The sequence below is a fragment of the Ischnura elegans genome, chromosome X (genome assembly GCF_921293095.1).
Source record: "Ischnura elegans chromosome X, ioIscEleg1.1, whole genome shotgun sequence".
NCBI lineage: Eukaryota > Metazoa > Arthropoda > Insecta > Odonata > Coenagrionidae > Ischnura > Ischnura elegans.
The window spans coordinates 7,926,580-7,949,064 of record NC_060259.1 but is presented as its reverse complement, the minus strand read 5'-3'; the positions used below and the strand labels follow the sequence as shown (position 1 = coordinate 7,949,064).

General features: G+C 42.7%; 1 protein-coding gene across 6 annotated transcripts in view; it reads left to right on the top strand.

The window, feature by feature from the left end:
* The window catches only part of LOC124170895 (E3 ubiquitin-protein ligase RNF220-like), a 341,569-nt gene that overhangs the window by 28,425 nt on the left and 290,659 nt on the right, over window positions 1–22,485 (top strand). The gene's annotated exons all lie outside the window — the stretch shown is intronic.

Genomic DNA, 22,485 nt, shown 5'->3' with positions numbered 1-22,485 from the left:
CTAAGACTTTCCCAAATTTTGTTGTGCCCACATTTGTCTATCAACGCTAGTTTCATGACCGTCTCCCATAGTTAGCGAAAACTTTTAAAGTATTCCCTGATTACGTGAGATTTCGACGGGATATCGTACACCTTTATGAAGAAAAGTAGTTACTAGAGAAGTCCAACGTGAGTATTTCCCTCTGATGGCATGTAGTATTCTGTCCTGTTATGAAATTCCGCGTTTCTTTACTGTTACAAATTTTAATGTGCAGCGTCCATTTGAGTTTATTCCTTTCCTCGGTGGTGTTTTCGGAAGGGTGTGGCGTTTTCATTTGATTCGGGTGATTTGCACTCGCCCGTGGGAGCCGGCGGACGGTTTTACGTCACCGCACGAGGGCCCGTGGATCGCCCAAGCCTCGTTTCCATTCTATCTGGACATGTTTACGCTGAAATATTCTGCCGTAGCATTTCTCACTTTCGTATTGAATAATCAATCGGTCGCATCAGTTCATTTCAGGAATCCATCCGATGGCTGCCTTTTCGCTTCGCCTGATGACAGGCCGAGGACTACGATGATGATTTAATAAATGCGATTCTTTATTTTGTTTGAGCATTTGCTATTTAGTTGCAAATGGCTGGTGTCCTGACAACCCCTGCCACAGGCCTTTTAGACGGATTGCAGGGTAGTATGTTGGTGTAGAGGATATGGAATCAATCTGTCCTTATTTTATGGGATGATTTTGATCGAAGTTTCGTATTCTTCGCTTCAGAGCTAGATGAAATGCCTTTACTTATTCAATACCTGTCTTCGCAATGTGCTCTTTTTTCGAATTTTCGTTGCAAATTGATCTTAAGGGGCTTCCTTGTTAAATATTAACTATAGTTCAATTGGTTTTCATCCCCTTCGATATTATGGTATTTCCTTTGTAACGTGGAAAAGGTAAACGTTACACCCTCAGTTGTTTAATCCTTTAATTCCTAATTAGTTTAAACTTATTGCGTTCATAAGTTGATTGTTCGATAGGTAATCAGCGAGGTAGGTATTCATCGTTTCCAAATACATACCAGCGCTTAATTAAATAAATTCCATCTGCACTTATGAACGTAAAACGTTAGGAATACAATTCTGTCACGGTTTTGACTGGGATTTCCATTGTTTCGTTATTACCCAGCCCAGACAGCGTGGAAGAAGAAATTATCTCCCCCCCCCTTCATAATTTCTTCAATGCTATTCACAGTGTATTCATTTTTCGGTGGTGTGATTTTCCGTCTGCATTAACGTAAATGTAATGACGAGAATTTTCCTCGTCTTAGCCGTCTAATAGTAATGACAATGAATGCTAGGCTAAATGTCTCTCTGAGCTATGTAGTCACGACTTGGAACCTCCTCCAGTCGTTGCATGTGCTCTGTGTGGTGATCTTTTCTGTGGAGGCATACACCGTCGCCCTACGTCATTCACTCTCTCATTTGCCTCCTCGCCGCACGCGTCGCTTTGGTCGCCCGATGGCCCTTTGTCCCGAAAATATCAAAATGTGCTCGGCGGCCGTTCCCTCCCCTCCCACCTGCCAGAGCCAAAGCTCTCAAAATCTCCGCTCTCGGGAGGGCTGCGCGGCCAATTTTATCACCCGTCATCAGATTATCGGCGGCTTAACGCCCCCGATATCGGTTTAACTTTCCCCTTCCTCGCATCCCCCGCGGATGGAGGGATTGGGGATGGCGGTTCACCGCACCTCCTCCCATGGGACCCCTCTCTCTTTCAGGGCCTCTCGTTTCTCTGTGGGCCCTTGGTCGACAGGTCCGCGAGCAGTAGATGTGGTATTAGCACCCCTCTCATTGGTTTTTAACTGTGAAATCGTTGAATCCTATGCCTTGGATGCCGTTCGGAATTTGCTGACGAGATATCTGGTATTCTATATTTACGCCCGTTAAAAAAATTGTCTTACTTGAGATAACGATCGGTAATTACATCCTTTACGATTGCGTACCTTTTCGTGAATGATTTGATGCAAGGGTCAGATGTCTGGCATTTCAGCACGCTCTCATGGGAGGTAAATGTAGTATCTCCAAACACACGGCATTGCGGAAAATTTTGTTGTGAAGGTGAGCGGTATGTGTCGCTGATAACATTGGAAAAATGTTTGCAGACTCTGTTGGAAATAACTCCCATTATCATTGTATGCAAGTAGGAGAAAAACGAAGCAATGTGCGAAGCAAGTCGAGCAATGTCCGTCGTCCATTATCTGGACTGCCGCGGGGCTGGCGAAGTATTCCGTGGACGTTTTTAAATGTCGGGGTTCATGGTAACCAGCAATTTCACTCGTTTGGTGCTCTCAATTCTTTAAGGTCCATTCAACTGGCCCTTGCTTATTGCGAGGAGGACTCGGAATGGTCTCATGTTTGTGTGCCCACATCGCTGAAAATGCTGCAGCCTTTTTTCTCGGTCGATGAGCAAGCGTCCGTCTCTCACCTCGCAAGCGTGGGTTTTCACGCGCTGTGTATGATGAGTGGCCAGCGTTTTCTTTGTTGGCGATGCATGGCCGAGCGCCCTCCCTCCCCCCACACTCCGCGGCCCCGCCTCGCCAACGCCTCGAGCTCGCCGATTTATGGTGTTAACGCTCATTGTGTTCCGGAGGCGAGGTAGAGTCGGGAATACCTTTCGGCATTTCGCCGTCATTGATTCTGGTGGAAAATTCCTGTGTAACCAATGGCTTGGCGAGTTTGTGGGCCCATCGCTTATCGGACAGGTTTTCTGCTCGCATGGAGCTTTATGTATACTCGATCCTTACCGCAATCTCCACCTTTCCATGTTCATTATTTAGGAATATGATTTCATATTATGCGTACATGCGTTACATAATATTTCTTTCCAGTTCAATTGAGGGTATTCTTAATTTGACGAAAGCCCCTCATCTTTCTCTTAGATTTGCTAATATCTCCAGAAATTAGCTCTCCTCTGGGCGGCTGCTAATATTTTGGAATGGTTACGGAAGATAGCGTTTAGACTATGGTAGCAAAACTGTCGTCCGTGGATGCGTCCGCCCTACGCGATGTGCAAGGAGTGGGTACAACTTATCGAACTTATGAATCTGAATAACGACTGAACCCTCGGCCTGAATATCGAATTGTTTAAATGATTTCACTTTCTAACATTTTATTTTCATCAATTATTTTTTCTACCTCTCTCGCCGTATTTGTTTACTGTCTGCATTGGTAACGACATTTGCTCTTTAAATCATCCATGCACCTCTGATAGTGCTCCTAGCTCTTCCAATTGTATCATTTTGTTGCACATGAACTTCATCTCTTTTAACATCTTCTGCACTCATTCACTGAATGCACACAATGCAAAAAGTAGGTAACAATGATAAGAACGCCTAACTAACCGATCCGTATCTATCTATAGGCTTAGTTTTTTTTTTTTTACTGTTTTTGGAGCCCATTTTTTTAGTTCACTAGATCCGATCTTTACTTTCAGCCAATAAATCGTAATTGGTGCGACGAAGAACTGGTATTGCTTGGCAGTGGCTGGGAATTTGTGCTTGTATTCTTACTCTTCTTGTTTAGCTAATGCCATCCTCCCAGGACTTGAATTTTGCTACCACGGATTCTCCTAACCGAAGGGAGGGCCTTTCTCTTGATAGAAATTTACTATTGTGTGTTTTGCCGTTCCAATGGAAACTTAATTCCGTTAGAGGATGTACCTTTTTGGTATCATTTGTTGTCAATGCTTATAAGTCCTGATTTTTGTGACAAATACTTCTTCATATGGTATGTTTTTCACTTCTAATCACCCTGAAGAGCTAGTTTCCCAAAATTAATTATTTTTTATTTAAAAAGCCCACATACAGAAATATTGCGAATTTATAGTGTCCCACTAACAAGCAAATATGTAATATATAACGAGAAACAATTACACAAAATGTAACGAGAATCGGATACATAAAATATGACGAGAAACAAATACATAAAATATAACGAGAATGAAATCCTTGAAAATCTATAATAACTTTAGTGCAATCTTTTTTACCAGGGCACATTTTACTGTTCTCATCACTCTCAAAAACCTGCTTAACCTCTTCAATAGTGTCTTCACTGACACCTACACCTTTCTTTTTTCCTAAAATAGGTAAAATGCCTTGATCTTTCATTAAACTTCGAGTCAGTCTAACTAAACTTTCAAAAACATTGAATTTTTTCACTATGTTTTAGAAACAAGTCTAGAAAACAAAGATGTACTTGTACACTTCTATCATCCTGTCGGGCCAAGGACATCATTTAAAAAGTCTAATAATGATCATGTTTGGATTAAAATGGAAAACATCTTAAGAAAATTATCAGTTCTTGAACTTACAACAGTAACAGGAAGATCCTACTCAATCTTACCTAAACTCTGTGAAGATATAAGTGTAATGCTTAACAATCACTTGGGTTAAGCAGTAAATAATTTGTAAGTACGGCACTAATAATTGTAGTTACAGTAAATTTCTAAAATAATACATGGTAATTTTGTTCATTTTGTATGTTTTTCAACTCAATAAGTTACCTATTTCAACACTTTATATGGCAACTTTTCAAATTAAGACAGTTTAACATATAGTTGATACTATAATAGCTGATATGCATAATTTGCAAAAATGATGATTTCCCGCATTTTCAAAAATTCATAACTTGGTTCAGAGTCAAATATCAATGTTGAAATTTTTACTCCACTTTGCTATCATAAAGGACTACATAATGTGTAAAAATCGTGGATTTTTATTCAGTCCCATCTGAGATATGCAGCCTCAAACTTTACAAAAATTTAAAAAATCCAAATTTTAAAAATTCATAAACAATTAACGAGTGAGTTGTCAATGCTGATACTCTATAAAATGTGTGTACCCAATGACTTTTACTATAAAAAAATATTAACTCTGATAAATTTCTCCTTCATGGTTTTTTTAATTTTTAAAAAGTGGAATTCTTCAATTTTCGACCCCCTACTTTGGAGACCATTTAGACAGGTAAGATTTGCATGGGGAATTATGGCTATGAAACACTATTGTTTGGAAGAAAGTACTGAAAAAAACGATGCCAGTTTCAATCTTGTAGCACGATGCAGTCCAGAGATAATCAATTTAATGCAAACGTCTTCAAAGGGAAAAAACGCTCCGTGATTCAAAACAAAAATGGCCACCACATGTAAACGGTGTAAAATAATTTTTTTAAAAATCGGTTTTGAACTTCCCGTTTGTGTAGTAAAAACATATAAAAAAATTAAAATTATTAAAAATGGTCAAGCAACCAACTTATTTATCTTTGGATCACTTCATATGGATTGACCCTAAAGAAATTGATAATATGACCCAGGTGGACTCTTGAGAAGAATACCTTCAAAACAGTCAATGCGTTACTTAGAGTTCTCGAGTTGTGTCGTAGTGTTGGGAACTATGGTAAAATTATGGAATTGGGAGCATAGCAACTGGTGGAATTATCGGTTATTTATCCCATGGGTTGTGGAAAACGTCCGCTAGGATATCGTACTTGCATCATAGTCGTGTAGACGGTGGCAGCGAGCAAATCTCCCGTGTCGTAAAATGGCTACCTGCGCGGGTTTCGCATCTACGGCCTTGACATTGGCATGTTAATTCCGCCTCCATCGAGGCCGGTGAAGGAAGATCCAGGTGGATGCTGCGCGAAGGTGATGCTGATCTCCATTGGATTGGCGCTTTGTTTCGCGGGGCGCAAGGAGCGGTGGCGGCTCGCCGTGGCGCGCGGGGGCGAAACGCGTCCCTTTTCATTGTTCCCGTTTATTAAGCCCTCAAGTGCTCGCTTTTGCTTGGATTAGAACGCGACTCGTCCGCGGCAATTATTAAACGAGGCCAGATGCTAATTTCTAATTAGATATCTTTGAGGCTCGCTGGATTGTGTCTTCAAGGGTGTGGCGGAGAGGGTTGTTAAGGCTTGTTCCAGGGGTTGAAATTGTTTTACGGCGGCTAATATGCGAGCCCATTTGAGCGTTGTTCAAGTGCAAGCGCTGAGGGTGGGGAAGGGTTCGGGATGTTTCCCTTCAACGCGTGCCTCCAGCGCGCCCACATTGAATTAATCTGCCGTGGATTGGTTTGGCTAACGGCCGACTATTAGAGTGTGCTTCTCCTATGCCAGAAAGCTGTATTAATGGGTGCTGTTGACACAAGTTTGAATACGCGTTTTACCATATAGTCATCTAAATTGAGAGCATAAGGATCAAAATTTCGATCTTTGTGTCTTTGAATGGTCTTCTCTCTCTTTTTGTCCTCTCCTCGTGATCTCGGTCGACTTCTAATCAATATCAAAGTAATGAAAAGGTATTTAGTGACAATCATGAGTACGCTAAGACGTGGCGACAGGGAATAGTCTCCTGAGATTGGAATAATTTATCGAAATAGCTTCTTTTGATGGGTTTATTCAAGCAACTAAGTTCCTACTATTTAACTTCTCATTGTCCTTTGAGGTCAACTCCTTGTATCAGGTGTCAACAGTCGTTAACTAATTTTTCTTATGTGTATACATGACTATATTTTGAATTTACTTGTATCGACTCGACGGTAGTTGACATAATTTTTTTTCGAGGGAATGGTTTACGGATGTCGCTTTAGAATGTTTTTATTTGGTAATATTTGTCTCTTCCTTAGTTACGCTCGGTGCAGTTCTTGTAATGGGGTTTATTAAGTTGGGGAACTGTGAGATGGTGATGGAGCCTTTCGAGATCATTCTGAGCGAGAAAATGTCTGTTTATAATGACTAAACTATGTTGTTGAAAGCAATTAACAATTTCAAACCCAGCAGAGTCCTACAACTAGGAATTATGTTGTGCGCATTAGTCGTATTTTCCCCTGTTATGTACGAGTGAGATATGTTAGGGAATGTCTTTGTTCGCCCGAGTGACAATGCGTGTCTCATCCACGTCGGTTGAGACGTCGCCTCCTTCCGCGAGCCTGCGTACGCGTGGGCGTTCGAGGCGTCACTCTCTTTCCGCTCCACCCTCTCTACTTTGGGTGGGTGGGAGGGGGAGGAGGTTGAATATTTTTGCAGTGGGTGGGGGTGTTCGGGATCGCCGCTGTTATTTTGGGCCCCGCGTATTGGCGCGGACAATGGTCGTGGAATGCGGGGCCCGCTGCCGCACGGGTGTGCATTGTTTGTCCCCCCCCTCTATTCTTCCTCAAGTTTCTCTCCCTCTCTTCTGCGGCCTCATCACAATATTGCCCTACCCCTCCACCCCTTCTCTCAGCCTGTGAGCCACTTGTCAGCATCATTCGGTCGAAATCCATGGGCCATTCCTCCCGTTTGTGTTGCGGCCCCTGGTGAGATGTGAAGATTTGCTTTTGCTCCCGGAGTGAGAAGGAAAGAGATTGTTGGCGCTTCTCGTGCATCCAACACCCCCTCCTTGCTCCATCCGCCTCATGTTCGAGTATGCAGGCTGATGCATGCTGATATCGAAGACGGAATCCAGTATAGTTGTAACCACCCTGGAAGGTTTTACGCAATCATTTCGTATTTGTTTGCGATAAAGTGGTGCTGTCATCGGCACCCCTCCTTATTATTGATGAAATGAGGAATTTGAAGATCTCGCAGTGCAAGTCCATATCAACCGTAATTATTCGACGGCTAATAGAGCTGTTTGGGGCCAATCGGAAGCTATTGTCTTATCAATTTCAAATTTAATTATATTTCCGAGCATACAAGCTATCATGTTTGTTTGTCAGAATCCTATTTCTATCTTTTTGGATAGCAAAGGGCTATCGCACGCGTGAGGTAGTGTAACGTGGGTGAATTCTGCGTCTTCATATTACCCCCGAAGCTGCTTCATTAGACGAACGGCGGGGGAACACCAGCCTTGAACTAATCAAACAGAAATGTTGTAACCAAGTTCCGCATAACATTTATTAAGGTCCTTTATTGTTCGGGAAAAGCAAATTTCCATAGCTATCCTTTCGGCAAAATATCTCTTAATTTATCGTTTCTATCGGACCTGGAAATATGGTGGGATTTTTATATGATGTTCTCCGTGTCGCTCTGAAAGAGCGAGGCAGTGGTGGGCTCATTTTGCGCGGGAAAGGCATCTCAGCTGCCATTTACACGTGATTTGGAGGAAAAACTGAATGGTATGCATGCCGTGTATGTAATGGTAAGGAAAGCATTAAGATCTGTGAGGAATTCTCATTCATCGCACTTTAAGCGTCTGTGTTTTTCGCAGGGGACTTGCATAGATTTGAATTAAATATGAAATTGAAATATGTACGTTTTGTATCGTGCAATATTGTGTGATCATTAGAGTTTTTAACTTTTCGATTGTATATATTTAATGTTTAACCTATTAATTTAAGGTTCATTGATTTATTTTTTGACACGGCGCAATGTGAAGCTTCAGCAGGTGGATACATAATATAGGTAAGCCGATATGTTCCGTAGAAAAACTTTCCAGGAATAAAGTTTGCATCCATCGCTTATTGCGACGAAGTGTCTGCATTCGAGTCGAGAGTGAATGTTCTCGTCTTGGTGGGCTCATCAATTGAGGCATCATCATTTCACACATCGTGTACTCTCCATCGTAGATGACCGCCGCGCGTCTTTATTCGGGCGCCTTTCCGATCACTCGACTCGGTTGCCGTCGCTAAAACCGATTGACGTGGTGTGTGTGACTTTCCTTTTCACGCTGACAGTCGGACGCTGTCTCCTGTATCTATGAAGCAGCAGATGACGCCGCTTGTCGTGGCCTCAAAATTATCGCTCCATCTAGGGCATGGTCAGTCTCTCGATTTCCTGTGAAAAAGACCCGAAGGTGAGCGATGCTGTCGAGCTGACTGCCCATTGGAGAGATTCGCTCCCAGCGACGTGAGCGTGGCGCGCGCCCCTCGCGGCCAAATTGAAATGTCATTTGTGAAAGCCCCCTTCCTTCCCCTGAGGCCACTGGTCTCTGGTGTATGCGGTCGCCGAAGCACCATCTCCGCTGGATTTTGGCCTATTTGATTATACGAGGTCCGTGACTGCTGCGACGGTTATATTGATTTTCTTTCACCATTTTCTTTTTAATAGCAGGAGAATTATCGGATGCTGGAGTTACTTTATCCAATCCGTAGCATACGAGGAGCAGAGATCATTAGTACACACTCAAGTGCGATTTCGATTTTGTTAGCTAGTAATACGGTAATTATCCGCGGTAGTGTGGATTTCAAACTTTCAGGACACGGGTATGTGCGTCTTTGACGGCCGCCTCAGATTTTCCACTGAGAAACGCGAAATTGAAGCTTTCCATCAAACGCTTTAAACATCCCCACCCTCTGCACAAAATTACTGCGGAATCGGAGCGTAATAGAAGGGGAAATGGTTGTCGCTTTTATCTACCCTATCACCTTTCACTCTTTTTTTCCATCTGCGTAGACGGTGCACCCTCGTCGCTTCAAAGCTGGACAACAGGTGCCGCAGCGTGTCATTATTCCGGCATGCGTGCTCCCAAGGCGTGATGGTGGTCACGCGTGCCCCGCCCCTCTCCGCATCCAACCGTGACGGGGAACTTCGATGGCTCACGCCAGTCCCTACACCAATGGAGGGTCACTGAAAGGTCATCTTTCACCTTTGCATCGATGCTGCCTTTGACCTCTTTGGATGAAGCTCACCTCGCGTGCACTGCCTTCAATGCATGACCTGCGATCTCGTCGGTACGGTCCAATCCAATGAAAACATCCGTGGGTGCTTTTTAGAGAGAAGTTTGCGCTTTGTGGAGAATTCATCTTCATCCGTGGCAATGAATATTTTAGACGCTTCGGTTGTACATTACGTTATGTTTTCAGGAATCGCATTATAGTGCGTGAACTTTGAATAGGTCACAGCATTTCAGGCTTTCCCGGTTTGCATGAATTCTTCTCGCATATTACTTCGGCTCCATGTTGGCCAACGCTTCGCTACAATCCTTGGAACTAGAAAGTTAGAATGGTAGTTGAACGTCGGCCAACATGAACTATCTTACCCCGTGTAATTTCCGAGAAAAATTCACCGAAATAAAAGAAAGTAGTTGTGAAAGAAAAGTAATTTCTGTTCTTGTTGATGATTATTTTGCTTAGCTATTTCAAATTCCATAGGTGTATTGTTTCTTCGTAAGTGGGGGAAACTAGTAACTCAACGAAATATGCGTGCCGCCAGTCTTGCTCTCCTGGACAATTGGGTTCCTTTCGAACCTCTGGGAAATCAAATGCGACCTCTATTCAGAATGAAGAGTTATGCTGGATACCTCATAAAGAATATCCACATCATTATTATCAGTTTTTTTTTGTTAACCGCCAATAATATTATCCAGTCGCCAATATCGCTATTTCGCCAATAGTAATGATATTATGCTCAATGCAAAAGCGAATCATTGAGACAATTTGAAATTACAACGCATAGTAAATTCCGATGAAAGTGAAATAATTAATATGCAAAGTTTAGCATATAATATTTTCCTTGTAATATTTGTAATTTTTGTAGCAAATAATATTTTCCTTGTAATATTTGTAATTTTTGTAGCATATAATATTTTCCTTGTAAAATTTTGTAATTATTAATTATTCGTTGATTGACTTCCGACTAGCGATAGTGGCGGTATAAATTTAGTTAGGATACTTTCCCCCCTTGAATACTTCCCGATTTTCCTCCCCAGTGAGTGTGACACGGCAAACGGACTCTTCCAACAAACCACGCTATCTCTCAGTGTACTGTCCTCACGGATGTTGCGCTTGCTAAGTTAAGTTAAGCGATACATTTGTAACCCTCTGTCCCGATAATCGTCACTCTTGACCTTTCGTGGTCCTCCGGCCCTATTTATGAGGGCGGTGTTTGAGATATCCACTCTTGAAACCTTCGCAGACTTGGACGTGTTGGTTGTGAGGACACAACTGTTGTTGTAGGGTGGGGCTTTTCGGTGGCAAGCAAGGAAAGGGCGAGGAGCCACGATCGTGTCTGATGCGAATGGTTGCATGAGGGGAAGCGGATTTCGTGGGGGGAAATGCACCCAGGGCTCTGGCCATCTTGACATGCGGACACTGTATCGTGACGTTCGCAAGCCGGCTCACCACTCTGCCCCCCCCCCCCACTCAACTCCCCCACCCCCCAATGCGTCATTTCCATGCGTGAACATGGACGCCCCCGCGGGACGGACGGACCCCCCGCTAAAGCCTACACGGGGGTGTGATGTGATGGGCCACGAGGGGGGGGGGGTTGTTTTGAGAGCGCGATGGTGAGGGAGGTGGCCGCCGTGCCTATGTGGCGTCCCTCTCGACAAGTACTGTTCAGCACTGTTGTGGGATTGGGGCAATGTTTGCGCGAACGTGTCGGAAAGCATAAGCGTAAGTTTGAGATAATTGTATTCAAATTACTGGGTATTTGAATAACTCCGTTCCTCAACCCTAAGGTTGGTTAGAATAGGAACACTCTGTTGGTTAGGTTAAAGAACACTCTGCATTAAGGCATAAGGGTATGAATAAAAAAATCAGGGTAGTGGGAATAAATTTCTCTTCGTATTGAAATAAATACTTCCAATTTTCCGATGATTATAAAATTTACTTTGATTAGGTTTCAATATTACTACAGCATCTTCAAGGAGCAAATGGTAAAGGCTACCAAGTAAATTTTATAATTCAAAAGTATTTATTTCGCTATGGAAATATTCCACTCCATCACGATCGAATCTTCGGATTTAATTCATTTCTCTCCTTTGTCCATCTCGTTCTTGTAGTGTATCTATTAGGACGTGTTGCGCTGTTTGAACCCGGGCTTTCAGGTCAAGCGCTCTACCCATTAGGGCACCCCTCCCCTCTGGGTATTTTTGTTCCTGGTGTTGTTAAATTGTTACGATGTGTACTCGGATGTTATTTTGTGTTTGGTTGTCGAGTCCATCGCCGAGCTCTCTATTCAGAGTGGCAGAGGCTCACTTGTCTTCAGCTCCCTTCATCCCGTCCGAGCGTTTTTCCCCTCTTCCGCTAACCTGGGCCCTCCAGACGTATGTATGCACCCCATTTCCTTCCCATCAATCAATCCTCTCGGGTCTCCGGCGAGTTTCTTGTGTGATCTTTCCTTCTGAACCAGGAAAAGGATCAGGCTATGTGGTACCGAGACAGATTAGTCGGCAGGGAAATTGCATTGGGAGATCTAGGGAAGGTATATAAATAAATATAAATAGGGGAGGATGTAATAAAGGTACTTAAAACGGTGAAGACAAACTTTGTTGGAAAAAATGATCGCCATCGAGATAAAATGCCGATCACAAAAGAACAACGTAGAGGAGTTTCCATTCCTTAAAAGAACAGTACTTGCGTGGAACGATACAACAGCAAAGCTTCTCGAACCCTTGCCAAAAAACTTAAAATATATTTAAGAATAGGTTGGAGAAAGATGGTGTTATCATTTGATTGTAGGACGTTGTTGAAGAGGGCAAAGATGTATATTGTTATCGTGCTCATCTATGCTCCCACCCGGCCAATTGCCCACTTGTAAAATTTTCAAATAATAATAATCTCCATCACCACCCGGTATCCCTTTCCTCTTTGCCCACGATAGTTTGGCATTTCCAGGGCCATCACGGAAGGATTATCCGCCGGATTATTGTCCTCTTTTTCTCAGGGATTGAAGTGTTTCTGATATCCATTTCAAGCTCGTCAGCCCTTCCGTTTTGTCTGGTTTTCTGAACCGACTTTGGGATTGGTCTCGGTAGAGGGCTTTTCATTCCTTTTTTCCCCCACCGTATATGTGAATCATTTGGTTCTTGAATCAGGGAAATCAAGAAATTATGACGTCGGCCTTCATTTAATGAAGTGTTGGATTTTATAAATGCCGTACATTAAGTGTGCTCATTACGGGAAAGGGTTTGGTTGAAAGAGAGGGCGTGAAGTTGCATCCATTCCGGACATTGTTTTCACCCGCGTATTAATCGCTTGTCAAAAATGTCCGCAGTGTGGTTAGGAGTGCATAGCGATTGATTAATTCTCAATATTTATACTGGAGTTTTTGCAATCGTGATGAATAGTGTTGGAAAGTTATACATTTGATAGATTATACCATCACCGATTATAAATGTCCTTGCAACAGTCCTTATTATAGTTTGCTGGTTAAATTCGGATCGCTTTGTCGTCAGCGGCACCAGTGCCAACTTGAGTGAGTCCATTCAAATGCGCTGTGGGTGACAGCACGTCTAGTGGCCGACCGGAGATTCTTTTTCTTCAGTAATATGAGCTATGATTTCGGACTGAATAGCCCGATGACCTTGACAGAACTGATTTGATTGAAAAGATTTCTGTTAGTGGAACCGATCTGTTCGGGCTTTTGCACTGCGCTCTTAATTATTTTGTTTGCATTGAACCACTCGTTTTCGACATTTATTCCCAATGATTGCATTCGCTGAAGGTCCGGATGAGACCTCACTTTGCGTGCCTCAGATTTGCTAACCAAGGTTTTCCCCCCGCCTAGAATCTTATCTCCAAAGCGTCCACAAAAAGTCATTGCCCTCCGGTTTTTCGAAGGATCTCTGGGCTATTCCAACTTCGCAATTTGGGATATTTATGAAAACAAGATTTGTTAGATCGGTATAAGGGAAATATTTCATCCGGCAAAAGAGAAAGTAACTATGGCCATCTTGAAATTAGTGGTATTTTTCTAAAGAAACATTAATGCGCACTGGAGTTTTGCACCGTGTTGGCGGCATAGCGTTTTATAATGCTACATATTTCATTTCCGATTCTCATTAGCACCGCTTCATTCCACACGTATATCTCTAAGCATTCCACGTACATTTCTCTTGCCTTTTTTAATTTCTGCGGTTCGCATTAATCTAGTATGATATCCCATATGAAGCGTTTGGCAATCCTTTTCGTAATATTTGTCCTGATATTCCTCAATTTCGCTGTTTTTTAGTCTGGCTAAATGCTACTCTTCCTCGGGCAATTCTGTTATCAATAATCTTCCCTGTTATTGTCATTACGAGTTGCTATGCTTTCTCGGTGCTGGATGGAAATGAATTGTTTCAATTTTATTGGCACTCCTATTGGATGCGACCGATGTCATGGAGTCGAGACGAGGCCGTAGCTCCGGAAGGGAGCGTGAATATCATCGCACGATTTGTGTTCGCCGCTCACTCGACGTTTGATTCGGGATGGGCGCGCCGGGGAATGTGGATCGGCGTGGCGGTCGGTGGTGCGCGGCCCGCGCGGGGAATCCTCGTGTCCCCCGTCCCGCCCCCGCGTCCCGCTGCTTGGGGGGCAGAGGGGGGGATTTTTCTGGGCGCGCATAAACGAGGGGGAGGCGGGTGGAGGCGAGGTCTCTTCGGAGGAAATTGAGCGATTCGAGAAACGGGCGTCAATTTTTACGGCTCCGTCCACTCGACTCACTCGGAGTGGGAGAGGGGATGAAAGGGAAACAAATGAGAGGAATGTAGCGAGGGTGCGTCTCGTGGGGTGGGTGGCAGCTTTGGCCCTTGTTTTACGGCCTCCTTCTGTTTACGGCCCACTTCCTCCGGCCATTCTCCCAAGGTGTTTGGTCCGAGGCTCGCGCGGGTGACACACCCCCCCCCCCTTGCGACGACCCTCCTATTTCATACGAATCGGACGAAAAAATGAAATTCCCCTCAAAATGTTGGTTGCTTCTTCTCTGGATCTATCGTGGGAATGGCCAAGTGCTCGAACCGTTCGAGTAATTCAAAATTTCGATAAATTTGAATGCAACTCGAATATGATTGCCCCAATGGGCGCAATTGCTTTCAGTTGTAAACGGAGGCCGTTGAGCTCACCAAACCATTCCCAATGTCAACCTTATTCTTACGGTAATGTATTCTACATGGTTCTACATTGCTTGGACCTTTTATTGATTAGTAGAATGTTCAAAACAGACATTTTAAATCTTTCATAGCATTGAGGTGTGGCGACGAAGGGGAGTAAGCCACCAATTTAATGACAGTGACTCAACCCTAATTTTTATGGTAACACATTTTCAAAATAGATTCGGACTAGTGCTTTTAAATAGTCTTACTGTAGGCGTTATATTTAGCTTTTCTTTTCATAAACTTTGTCCTGATATTCTTCGTTTTCACTGCGTATATTTAGGAATTCAAAAATATCTTATTGTTACCTGTGAAGTGCGTCTAGTGTTGATAATTCAATGTAGAATTTTCTCCGAATGGCACGGTACTTAAACTTCTAGTAGGAGTGATATCCTCGGTGCAAAGTCGATCATTATAATCACCGCGCTTAATACTTCCGTAACGTGTACACAGTACTATGTATTAGTATGTACACAGTATTCAGTTGGGAGTGATTGTACTTCCTTTCTTGCGCCTCCAAGTCAGCTCTTGTGAGTGCGTCTCGTGTGCATCAATGTGGACCAGGATGCATCAGTAGTTGGTCAGCAAACCGAGAGAACGTGCTTCAGAAGCCAATGCCAGTCGAATATTTCTTGTGTATCCTCCGGCGTACCAGCGTATCGGGTGACATATCCTAAATTTTGTATGTATTAGTTTATTTCTAAGGGTAATTATTTATACTTATTCAGAAAGCAAGTATGTAGTATAAAGTGGTAGGTGCATTGATGTATTAGTATGTAGTAGGTAAATAATTTGTGAAATGGATAGATTTTCAAAATCAATTTCAATCTCAAAACTCATGGTAGCGTCTAACGAATTTTTGTTTTTCCCTTTGTGACGGAATCAACCTAAATTATGGAACCATTGGGAAATCAACATCATGATACATATTTCATCATCCGTTGTTGACAGCAGCAAAAGACGAGGAATGAGACTAACATAAGAAATACAGAAAATACTGGAAAGCAGAGCGAAAATGCGGACCTTCGAAACCGAGTCTCGGTTCATGTTCCAATAGGGTAGTTTCCTTCATCAAAGAAAGCGAAAGGCATTTATTGCGATTCGTTACCCACCATTAGTGTATTCATAATATATAAATTATTTGGTTTTACAAATCCCAGTTTAGACGAATGGCAATGGTAATTTTTTACTGCATTTGAAAAAGGTCAGAATGGCGCCCATGCGATGCCACGTGACGTCACAGGGACCTAGTTTCTATACGAGTAGATAGGAGTTTTACATCGTCTGAGATTACCAATACATGCATGTGGCACAGAGCTCAGGGAAACATCTTTTTATAATCACCTGTTAAAACTGCCTATGGTCGGAAAGTTTCCTTCGTTTAATAAGGCATTAATAATCCTTATTTAAGCCAAGCGCTACCAGCTAGCAGGGTACTCAGCTACCTGCTAGCATCCTGTGTCGTATCAGCGCTCAAAGCCTCGCCCCAAGGTCACCTCACTTGCGGCAGCGGGAACCATAACGACGTCACACGGACTTTTTCCCAGCATTCATACTTAGCCGTCGCGTTTTCGCGCGCTTGAAAATTTTCACTTTTCATTTAATCGCGAAAAATAGATATCGTCATTTAAAAAACTAAAAGCGTGAATGACGTACTCCAGGAGTAATAATCTTTCGAATAATGGAATAAAAAGATAATAGGAAACCACCCTATTCTGTTAGGTAAGTCTTAAATTAACATCCCTGGCTTAAGTAATATGGAAATAGGAAATATGTTTTTAAATAAGAAACTTTCATATGGCAATAGAAATTGTTCGTCAAGACTAACTTATTTTATCTTATCATTTTGATTTTATTTTTTTATTTTTTATTTATTTCATACACCACCGAAAACAGCACTGTTCGGCCTTTGCATCGGGGTTGATAACATTTAACAATCACAAACATCCATGCCCTGGGTAAGGGTAACTTACCCAGGCGGGACTCGAACCCGCGACCTTCGGTTTGGCAGGCGAGGACTTTACCCCGCCGACACCGAGGCCGGCATTATTTTTAGAAAATATTTTAACAGGGGATAGGGTCAATGCTTTACCGATGGGTGGGGCAGCCCAAAGTGCAAGTACCTCCACGCGGTGAGCTCTCATACCTATTTTTGAATTCTTTCGCTTATCACAGAGGAAATTGTAAAAAGAGGCTAAATTCTACCCAATCAGGGGGTTATCTTTCCCTATCTTGTTATTAATTACGGTATTTAACATTCATCTAAAATGAGGAATACTTTCGTGATTGTTACTCCTCATACGATGCTGAAACATCGAAATTTAGTCAAACTGAGGACGAAAGACGTCGTGGGAGGGGGAGAGGCATGCGGAGAGGGGACGCTAGCGGCCTCCATCTAAAACCCATTTAGTCATAGTTCTCACATACATTACCGAAAGAGAAGCCCGTCTCCAAAGTTCGCACACCTTTCTAGCCACTCGAGTGGCCACTTCATTGACCGTAGGCTCTTTGCGTGCGTTTTCGCATCTAAAAATATCGCGAGCAGTTCATAAATATTTCATCACTTCTCTATATAATAGTGGATAACATCGATTTGTTTAACGCCGACGAGACGCCAAAAAAGGGAACAAGTCGCCTCACTACGCATTCTTTTTTCCCATCTACCATCTGGCGATTTATATAATCAAAGATGAGCGCCCTCCTAGCAGCATAGGCAGGATGAATTTTGCTTTATTTGAGGCGTTGGAGGGGGAGAGGCGAGCGGGAAGGGAACGCGAAGAGCCTGCCGCTCTTCTATCCGCCACGCTGCCTGGGAGTTGGAATATTTTCTTCGCGGACGCGCTCTCAAATTTGGTATTTTGTGGATTAAGGGTGGCAGATGCATCAAAATGCGTGACATTTTGGTTCTAAAGAGCAGTAAGTCAGCTAAATTTCTAAGGAATGGTCATGAAGTATTAAATGTTTCAATTTTTGATCCTTCCCCCTAAATGGCATTTGAGGGAGGGTCAGGGGTTCACCTAGACGTCTCAAAATTTTCAAGTCTTATTTTTAATCAGTCCCATAATTTTTTCATCGGGCATTATGTATTTGAAAAAAATCGATTTTTCCTATCCACCCCATTGTATTGGGAACGTTTCACTGAGAGCCGTAAGCGAAAAATATTAGAGAGAAAGAATTAAAAAACAAAAGGGATTATTAGCAGGTGAAGAAATTCCCGTGAAAAACAATATGGGTCAGGGATGAAAAGATACTAATTGAAGCGATTCATTCTCAAAAAATTGCGACAAAGAACGACAAAATAGCGAGATGTTTATAATATGAGTACATGACAATTATTCTTATATTGTATCACTTCAGCAATTAAAAAAATCACATGGACATCGGGGGGGGGGGGGGGGGGGGGAGTTGGATGGGGTGAAATTGCCCCCCCTCCCCTCACATCAAAATTGTTGGGAAATGATTGGACCGACAACTTAAGCAATTGGAGTAGGAACAGATTTTTCTCCCGGCGAATGGCTGACGTAAACAATCAGTTCCTCCATCCTTATCCTGGCAAGGGTGGAGGATCTGACCCAGACGAAAACCCGATAATTGTTTACGTTGGTATAGGAACAGTATATTCAGAAAACGAGATTGTTATAAATAAGAAGAATTAAAATATTTTCAACAAAACTATTTCATTGCTGGTGAAATAAAAGCTTCAGCGGCACACAAAACGGCACCAAAGGGCTCAGGGGCGGCACTCGATGTACCCCGACCGTTTTTTTCTCGGCTCCCATGGAAACAACGAAGCGACTTCCGAAGAATTATGACACTGACGGAATAATTGCACACATGCGAACACTGGAAATAAGTTTCATTGGAAAGTTTGCGAACTAAGATTGCCGTTCCCAACGCTAGAATAAATGAACAAGGCGTGAATAGCCCGTAACATAATAGTACGAAACAAATACAAATTAGAATGTATTTAAGTGGATTGACATACAATCCGGTGTTTTCGTTGAAATGAATGAGCAATGAAGATGTGTGGAGGGCTATAGCAGAGGATACATTGTGCGGGAAGATTGCATCGGGCCTCGCATTCGACATTGCCCATCAACGATGCTTCGAACAAAAATACGTAATGACTCGGTGAGGGAATGAACAATATTGAGCGATGGCGTACACGTGAACGGCGCCCGCCATTCAGCGCGGCGGTAAAGATGGCAATCGATGACGAATGGAGAAGCGTGTTGCCGATCTACGAGTCCCATACGAAACTCACGTGGTGGACAAGCCAACGCGAAAAGAGCGAGTCATTCCAATTTTCAAGAAGTTTCGTGTCACTCATTTCAAGGCGTTCTGTTCACACCTCATTTCTTTTCTTTTGCCGGATTTGGCTGTTCATAAAACAAAATTGTTACTCTCGAGTTGACTCCGTTCCTCTGTGACCTCTCCCTTTGTTCCCGATCAATTTGATTGAGACATTGATGCTTGAATTCCTCTCATTGACACTTTGGCCTTAGTGTCCGTCATGTACAGGCTGGAACATCCGAAATTCGATTGTCATCTGTTTGAAATTCTTGCGCTTGTTTTTGTGTACGTCCATGGGGGATACCATGAATACTTTCTTGCATAACGTAATTAAGGCCGCTAATATTTGGTTGTCGCCGTAAATATTATAAATAATTGTCATATTTATCAAGCAATAGCAAGTGAGGCCTCATGAAGCGTTTTACACTGTTAAATTTGCACATAGTTCGAACGAATATGTCGATCGAAATGTTTTTTATTCTTTTTAAATATTTTTCTGGTTATTCTTTTCCCCAGGATACAAAAATTCATTCATTTTTTAAATGAAAGAGAAGTTGCCCATAAAATAAGCCGAGCGAATGAACAGTTGTTTATATTCATTGAACTCTTCCATGACGCAAATTGTTATTGTTATCAGGTAATAATTGCCTAAAATTTCGTTTGAGATAATGCTAATGCTTTCCTTGGTGCATTAATATTTTAAGAGAAATTGAATTGGCGCATAAAATTAGCCGTGCGACAAGATACAAAAGTTGTAATTTATTGAGCTCTGCGATAAAAGCATCACATGAAGTGCATAACCCGCGCTTCGCCTACGCCGTCGTCTACATGGAAGGGTGCGCCTCACTGCTCCGGCCCGTTCTAAGATCTACTGCTGTACATGCATTGCTAATGCACATGTGTGCGAGTTCATTCTTGTCATCTACCCTGGTTTGTCAGTCACTCAGCGTTCGTTACTTTCCCCCTCTGGCTGCTGATGGTCCTCTCTTCATTGTTTCGTAGCTATTTCATCTAGATTTCCTTGAATTTCTGTTGCTTCCGCTGCTTGAGATGATCCCGAAGGATTCCCTCTGCAATCCAGAATTGCTGTTGACGTCACTTCGGGGAATGAGGTCTGTTAATAATCGATGTTCACCCGTTTTCCCCTCTCCCAATCAATCGCTGCACCCTGACGACTTTTTAGTTGCTACACCGTTCTTCAAGTCTAACCTTGGTGTCGTATGTCCTGCGGTGTGAGTATTAATGATTGGAGAAAGTGTCGGGGAACCATGAATTTTCGTTGTGGGCGAGTTCTCCCTGTGATGTGATTTTTTATGCTGAATTTTCATTTTGCAATAATGTCTGTGAAGTAATGTTTTGGGCTTCTTTACTTCTATGAGTAGCCATAGTTTTTGGCGGGGTAGTTTGGTAATCGGCCGTTAATCTAGAAAGAATAGGTAAATATCAGTAAAGTTTTGGATATGCGTTAAGATTGTTTTAATTAGAGCCCAACATTTTCACCTTTATCCTTCACATGCCTTGAAAAGATTTGCGAATTCCGACACTATCTATTCGATAATGTGTACCTCTGATTTTGTTACATGGGACGTGCGTGGTTACCAGCTGATATCCCCCCATAGACGTAGTGCGTGAGACCAGCGCCCAATTGTTCTCGCCATTGGAGTGGATCTCCGCCGTTGGGGTGCAGCCTCCTTGAGAGGGGCCACCCCTCGCTCCCCCCTCCTCGCTCCTCACCCCCCTATCAATCCGCCCTACTCCTATAAATCTCGCCCCCATAAAAATGTACCATTACGCGGACAAATGGGAACACTGAGCCCGCGGTGACCGAAGCCTTAATCCGGCCGTAATAACACGACTCTTATCGCACCGTCCATCATGATTGGGTCCCCTGGGTCATGAATTATGCAGCTGAAGAATTTACAGTTTATAAAACGTGGATTATGGTGGCGGTGTGTGAGAGGTGGGGTCGTTGGTTGACCGTCGGGGTGGGCGACGCTGACACACTGCACTCCGCTGCACCCCGCTGCGTGACCGCACCCCCCCCCCCCCCCACCACGCCCATGCTTGATTTTTCGTTGTCTAACCGACTACCGAGTGCACTAATCCGTCTCCTTAGTTGTTATTTGTCGCATAAAAATTGAGATTTTTGGCGCGTGGCATCGTTTGTGTGCACTTGTCCGCTCTGGAGCCAAAGTGCCACTACCACAAAGTGGAGCCACTATATTCGTCCCGTCTGGTGTGTCACTACAAGCCCCCCATGGCTATGCATAAACAAAATAATCATAAATCTGCGGTAAATATACACATTAGATGTCGTGAGTGTTATAAATCTTATTCATTTAAACCTTTTTTCATCCGGTATGAAGGCAATTTGCGCAATTTTTTTATTAATCCGCCGTCTTCTGAAGTAGTAAAGGACTCTCTCCGTGTTATCAAACCAGGAAATAAAATTCCACGGCTGTTGCGTTGCTGCATATGTTTTTAATATCTATTGATCATCTCTGAGATATAAATTGAGCACACAGCTCATTCTTTTTATCGAACGTAGTTACTTTTATGCCTTAATTTCGTTGAAATTTGAGCTTTGCGGAGGTGGGAGATGCTGCGAAATGATGCAAAGAAACGGACAGGTGGACAAAATGGAGTCCAAGTCTCTGTGGACGTTTTTCCCCTCCAAAATCCCAATTTCCTGAACTCTCTCTGGAATAGATTGACCTTTCTGTGAATAATTGAAGAGAAGCCCAAGGTTAGTGGCATTAAGATTAAAGTTGAAGTTCTTGGGATTCTGAGCATGTTCGTGTGTCGCTTGGCAGTTTCTGGAATTGATAACAACGACGTATGCTTCGCTATATTGCATAATGGTCTCGCTTCTAATCTCGATTCGTCGAAAAGCTTTGGGGTGACTTGTTGATGCGTTTGTATGTATTTGCTATTATGTATTACTATCTAATTGATAATAACAAGTTATAATGCCTATTTGTAGATTTCGTATAATATCAAGTTACAGAGCCTACGGAATAATTACTTCTCGAAAGAGCTGAGTAATAATAGAGACTCCACCTAAAGGTTGCGACATGTACCAGTAAAAAAGAATCTGGCCCGACGATAAAGGAAAAATAAGTTTTTTTTTCTGAATATCCAGTTAATAATCTTAATACAGAATATGCTACTAGTAATTGATGCATCTTAATTGAATGTATTTTAAAGTGGTGGGTTTTTGTCGACTTAATTCTAGGTGTAATAGGGAAACTTTCTCCGTTTCACTAGTCGCTCGAACCAACTGAAAATCTCTCCGCTCATCCTATTCATATTTTTCAATCCTAGAGACTCTTGATGCTTTGTGTTGATCATTCTAATCAAATCTGATTTTCTTTTATGGATATGGATTTGTTTGCTTCGTAAATTCAAAG